This window comes from Priapulus caudatus, unplaced genomic scaffold (genome assembly GCF_000485595.1).
Source record: "Priapulus caudatus unplaced genomic scaffold, Priapulus_caudatus-5.0.1 Scaffold462, whole genome shotgun sequence".
Taxonomy (NCBI): Eukaryota; Metazoa; Priapulida; class Priapulimorpha; order Priapulimorphida; family Priapulidae; genus Priapulus; species Priapulus caudatus.
In genome coordinates, this window is record NW_014577523.1 from 197,887 (window position 1) to 204,750 (window position 6,864).

The following is a 6,864-nucleotide window of genomic DNA, read 5'->3' on the forward strand; positions in this document are numbered from 1 at the left end:
GTGTGGATTTCCGCAAGCAGTTTACAACGCAGAAATTCAGAGTTGCGATAAAGGATGTCTTAGAAAATGGGAGGTGCGTGTAACGAATGTGTAAATGTAGAATGTGTGTGTGTGTGTGTGTGTGTGTGTGTGTGTGTGTGTGTGTGCGTGCGTGCGTGCGTGCGTGCGTGCGTGCGGGCGTGAGTGTGTGTGCATTTCGTACATACGAATGTGTGCATACGCGCATATGATTGTAAATAAATAACTGTGTGTATATACGTAACTCCTCCATTCATATCTCTAGGCGCCTACACATAACTGCATGTGCCGTGCATAACAGCGTTCGTGATTGTGCGGTTCGTGTCCACCTGTGTATTGTCCGCAGTTGAAAGTGAGCGTGTTTTGTGATGAATTGATTGATTAGGAATGATAAGAAATCGTAAGTAATCTTTGTTCTACCCGGGTTTGTTTAGGTATCGAGCAGCAATCCAAAGGGCATCACAGATATATCACGCGGAGCCGATGAACCCAGCTGAGACCATCAAGACCTGGATTAATTACACAATTGACACCCAGGGGGCAGCACATCTTATTTCCGAGTCCAGGAATCTCAACTTCTTCCTGGCTCGTCGATGTGATCATTTTCGTTCTTTCGCTTATCATCGGAAGTTTTGCGGTTATTCTGTATGTCGCGTATCGGGTGGCCCACGGTATGGGCGGTAACCGGTCTGCAGCGCCTGACACCCATCCTAAAACATTAAGCGACAAAAACACAAACAAAAAAGTGAAATCCTATTAAATATGAGATGAAAATATGATAGGCTTGAGATGTGCCGGCATATACATGAAGTTGTTTCTTTATATCTATAAAGAAGAAAATATATATAGTACTATACGTATATATACATCTACTATAATTATATATAAATCTACTATCTACTAATACACGCGCGCACCCGCACAATGAACCTATAATAGTATATATATATATATAGTCTATATGAGCCAGACCAGATATTGGTACCACCTGGGGTGGCATTAAATTCTCACCATGTTTTCTTGATAGGTCTATATTCATAGATGGAAAAAAACGTGAGCCCCACCCAGCATCCACAGCAATTAGTGGTAGTAATGACCTCTTGAATGTGCATGATGACCGCGTCAGACCTCGGACCCAAAATCTGGGGGTAGGGGAAATTAAAAACTTTTTTTTTACTAATTGTCCAATTGTTACAAATTACCACTCAACATGTTAAAGATGTTATTCCCTACACACTGCTATATGTTATATGCTGATATGCTATTCATGTCGGTCACCAGAGGTCAAAAGGTCAAGAAATTTGACCCCTGTTTAAAATCGGACCATGTGCCCAAAAAACAACCACAGTTACCACACCAATTGGATTCTCTCAACAAAATTGGGTTCAAATGGTAGATAAAAGATGTTCAAGTCAAGTTTATGCCTGAAAATGTGAACTTTATTTATTTCTGAGCTACAGTATGAAACGTAGTTTGATACATTTCAAAAACGGCCATTTCTGGGGCCGAAAATTGCACAACATGTAAGATGTCAATTAATATGCTTGTAATTTGTTGCGATTATTTGACACATTACCAATACTAATGTCAAATACTACATGAAGATAAGTTTCTATCTAGTTAATAGAAGTTTGGCATACCATGCAAGGTTATCTGTGGTTAAGGTCAAGGTCATCGCCATACCGCTAACCAGTGCAACCTTGTTTTTACATGTTTCTAAAAGACTTTAGACCTAAAACGTACATGTACAATATAATGATCATCCCTAATTACATATAGTTTAAAATAGATGTAAATACCTGCTATAAAATGTAGGTAAAAGTAGGTGAGCTACATAGATGTAGGCTTAAATCAGGTTCAGGGCCAAGGTGGTTGTCAAAAGATATGACACTACATTATATGCCCCTTTAAAAGTCTCTAGGGTCAATATTTCACTTTCAACACTTTGTATGGTAGGCCTACTAATGTTCTGAACACAAACAGCCTGTACCAAGAGGAAAATGTAAAAGAAATGAAACCTTTGCACTATACTACTACTCTACTCTACATCGGACGCACTGCTATCATCATCATCATCATCATCATCATCATCATCATCATATGCTTCCAATTTAGTCATCTCATCTACCTCCTCCTCCTGCTGGTTACTGCGTGTTTGCAGCTTGCAGAGATATGTGCACTTCATCATGTTCTGAAGGCAAGAACAGCTCTCCTCTGTGCAGTCCCTTGGACAGTTGCAAGCAATTAATTGCATCACAGCCTCAGGGGCGGGTGGTGCATCTCTCCAGTCAATCACTAACTCCCCATCTACTTTCTTCCATTCATGGCCAATTAGAGAAGGAATGTCTGAATTCCTTTCCATGCATCTCTTCTATATGGCACATTGATAGTTTGCTCTCTTGCAATGATTAAGCAAGGAAGTGTCGCAGGGCGGAAGTTGCCAAGATTCAACCTCACTTTTTTGCGCAGAACATGTTGAAGCGCAATTCATTAATGTTGTGAGTGGCCGTCCTCGCACTGTAAAGGTCACATGTCAGTGCCTCTAAGTCTTGGAACAGTTCTGCTGAAAGATCCCATGACTGGCCTAGGGCTCGTAAGGTATTAATGTGTTGCTCAAGGTTCAGCAGCCGAAGAGTTGAAACCTTACCCCGGCCAGCAAAGCTGCTAATGGTGTCGCACCCTGTAAACGAGTGGAGACCAAAGAGGCAAGCACATTTGTCGACAATTGTCTTCGCCAACATGGAGGGGCCCTAGCGACATTTTGGATGTCATACATGGACACTGTGGATGTCATGTTAAGCATCTTGCATGCATCTAGAGAGGGTAATTGGAACTTACATCTTTCATCCATACATGACATGATCCCATGGTGCTTTGCCTATGATAATCACAACTATGCCAGGTATCTCAGCACGTACTATGCCGAGATGATGAATCTCCCACAAGAACACCCGGACGCCTTGGAACACCTGAGAAATGGTGGATTTTCTGTGCAAATGGGAGCAGAAAATCCATTTGGAAGGATTCCTGTTGACCAGACCATTGAGGAGATGGTGAACAAGGACACACAGACCGCAGGAGGCACAAAAGGTTTTAGTCTCAAGCCCAATGCAGTCCACAGACACTACCTTACGGCTGAGTACAGGAGTTCTTTCCTGAGGCTATTGCGAGCTACACTTGGAAGTGAGAGATCGTTCCATCGCCCTGATCTTAGTACACCAAGAATCAAGAGGAATGAACGGGATGTTTGTGCGCTAGTTGAAATGCTTGGGGGAAACTGGACCAATCCATTTGATGTCGCTGAGCTTATCAGCATCTCTACCGGCATGGTTGCACCTGCCAATGTAGCGAAAGACCTAGAAGCCAAGGATAAAGGTGTTACTGCGTACAAGGAGTTCCATCAGGATAGACTGAGTATGGATGCCAAGAAGGACTTCTTTGAGCCACTGCAGCGGCAGAAACAAAAGACGTTCAGTAACTTGAAGGTAAAGAAGACCTATCAAACTCAGTGACGAACCATCATAATGAAGGCGGATCAAAACCTCTTTGCTAAAATGGCTCTAATAGGTCAAACACGACAACTTGACATGAAGGACGTGTTGTCCTATCGCCTTGGCCCCATACCCTGGGTTTTAGCAAACCCTGAAGGTACCTTGCGGAAGACAAGCAAGGCATTGCTTGCAAAACGGTTGGAAAAAAATCTTTCACCGGCAGATACTATCCTTGCAAACTCGGCCTGCATCATTGATGGTATATCGAGGTTAAGAAAGCCGCAGATGCCCTTGGTTTCGACAAATGTGCTTGCCTCCTTGGTCTCCACTTGTTTACAGGGTGCGACACCGTTAGCAGCTTTGCTGGCCGGGGTAAGGTTTTAGCTCTTTGGCTGCTGAACCTTGAGCGACACATTAATACCTTACGAGCCCTAGGCCAGTCATGGGATGTTTCAACAGAACTGTTCAGAGACTTAGAGGCACTGACATGTGACCTTTACAGTGCGAGGACGGCCACTCACAACATTAATGAATTGCACTTCAACATGTTCTGCACACAAAAAGGAGAGGTTGAATCTTGGCAACTTCCGCCCTGCGACACTTCCTTGCTTAATCATTGCAAGAGAGCAAACTATTAATGTGCCATATGGAAGAGATGCATGGAAAGGAATTCAGACATTCCTTCTCCAATTGGCCATGAATGGAAGGAAGTAGATGGGGAGTTAGTGATTGACTGGGGAGATGCACCACCCGCCCCTGAGGCTGTTATGTAATTAATTGCTTGCAACTGTCCAAGGGACTGCACAGAGGAGAGCTGTTCTTGCCTTCAGAACAAGATGAAGTGCACATATCTCTGCAAGCTGCAAACATGCAGTAACCAGCAGGAGGAGGAGGAGGTAGATGAGATGACTGAATTGGAAAGATACTGGCCAGTATATCAGGGTGGCCTTTAAGGCCACGCATTCACCTTGGTTTCATAAAACTAACGTGCCTTCTCCACGAAAATTCCCTGAATCCAACTATTCTATATTTGCATTATTTATGATATAATTGTTATTCCAGCTTTCAGAAGATTAGAAAAAGGGTTTATATATGGTAAATTTAACAATCTAGACCAAAGTAACACGTATTCCTAAGTAGGAATATAACCACATATCTTTATAACTTCAATGTTCCAGTTTCTGACTTTTAACATTGATGTCTGTGATGTCACTGTGTTTCGTGCAGTTAACATTTGTTCCACATGTTCCAGTTGAGGTATTATTTTAAATGTAATCTGCTCTCATGAATACTTTAAATAGTAATTATGATAACAGTAACGTATCTTATATAGAAGTAATATCTGAATCATGTGAAATTAAAGATTGCGTTGTCATATCTTAAAGGGGTACAACGCCCTATAATTTTATGGGTATATTTGATAGTAAGTGCATAAATAATAGTACTATATACCTACAAATTTCTATAATCATGCATTCACATTTCTCATAAAACAACAGTTAGTTTTGAAATCTTTATTTTTTGCTGCTGACATGTCACCCCGTGATTGTGCTAGCTATTAGTGAGGCATAAAATAGTTAGCAGCGTTCACCATTCATTCAAAAGGAGTATGTACATTGCTTAGCAGCAGCAACCAGACAGTACGCAAGTAATTGTGTATGCTGGTATTGCTGGTGTTTCCTGGAACAAGGCCTAACCTAAAGAAATAGATCAACTGCAGGATTTAGGATGTAGGTGTGTGCCAGCATTGCATTTCTGGCCTTGCTACTGACATCATAAAGGTGCCCTCCCACGAAATTTCAAGCGACAAACATAAAATCAGGCAAAAATGAAGTATTTTAACATTGCACGTTTGTACTTGCCTATATATGTGTGATAGCTAAAAAAAAAAATGGCTCGGGAATACGTTTTATCAAAGCTTTTAGACTACAAAGTGAAAGTGTCGGGTTGAAAGTTTTAAACAGCGTTTCCTTTTGCCGCCCTGCGGCGATGTTGTGACGTATTACGTCGTCATCAATAAATGAGTCATATTACACAGAACCGCCATTATACAGAACCCCAGCGAAAGCGATTTTTGAGTTGTGTTTTCGTTGAGCAAATATAGGCTTGATACATATTTTTACAGTTTAATTTTCAAAGTTAACGTTCAGTTAAAGTGTAGTGAGTTATTTATTTACGTTTTTACAGTAGTTTGTTACAAAAATGTGCGTGGGAAGACATCTTGAATCCATGCTAGCACTCGTATGCACAGGCACTTGGGACAGTCAGTAAAAACTGAAAATAATATGAACGCACATTCACAAATACTACCGTAGGCCCTACCTCTCAATTACAGTTCCACTGTTGTGTCACTGTATATCAACTTTCCTTCATAAAAACTAACGCCGGACGCTTCCATACTCGCCGCTGTGAGTGTGCTGTGTCGCCATGATAATAATAATAATATATAAAGTTATATATATATAAACGTATGAGTGCAAAGGTTTCATTTCTTTTACATTTTCCCCTTGGTACAGGCTGTGTGTGTTCAGAACATTGGTAGGCCTACCATACAAAGTGTTGAAAGTGAAATATTTACCCCAGAGACTTTCAAAGGGGCATATAATGTAGTGGCATATCTTTTGACAACCACCTTGGCCCTGAACCTGATTTAAGCCTACATCTATGTAGCTCACCTACTTTTACCTACATTTTTATAGCAGGTATTTACATCTATTTTAAACTATATGTAATTAGGGATGATCATTATATTGTACATGTACGTTTTAGGTCTAAAGTCTTTGGAAACATGTTAAAACAAGGTTTCACTGGTTAGCGCGTATGGCGATGACCTTGACCTTAACCACAGATAACCTTGATGGTATGCCAAACTTCTATTAACTAGATAGAAACCTATCTTCATGTAGTCTTTGACATTAGTATTGGTAATGTGTCAAATAATCGCAACAAATTACAATCATATTGACATCTTACATGTTGTGCAATTTTCGGCCCCAAAAATGGCCGTTTTTGAAATGTATCAAACTACGTTTTATACTGTAGCTCAGAAATAAATAAAGTTAACATTTTCAGGCATAAACTTGACTTGGACATCTTTTATCTACCATTTTAACCCAATTTGGTTGAGAGAATCTAATTGGTGTGGTAACTGTGGTTGTTTTTTGGGCACATGGTCCGATTTTAAACATTGGTCAATTTTTTTTACCTTTTGACCTCTGGTGAACGACATGAATAGCATATCAGCATATAACATATAGCAGTGTATAGGGAATAACATCTTAAACATTTTGAATGGTCATTTGTAACAATTGGCCAATTAGTAAAAACAATATTGAGTTTTTTATTTCCCCTACCC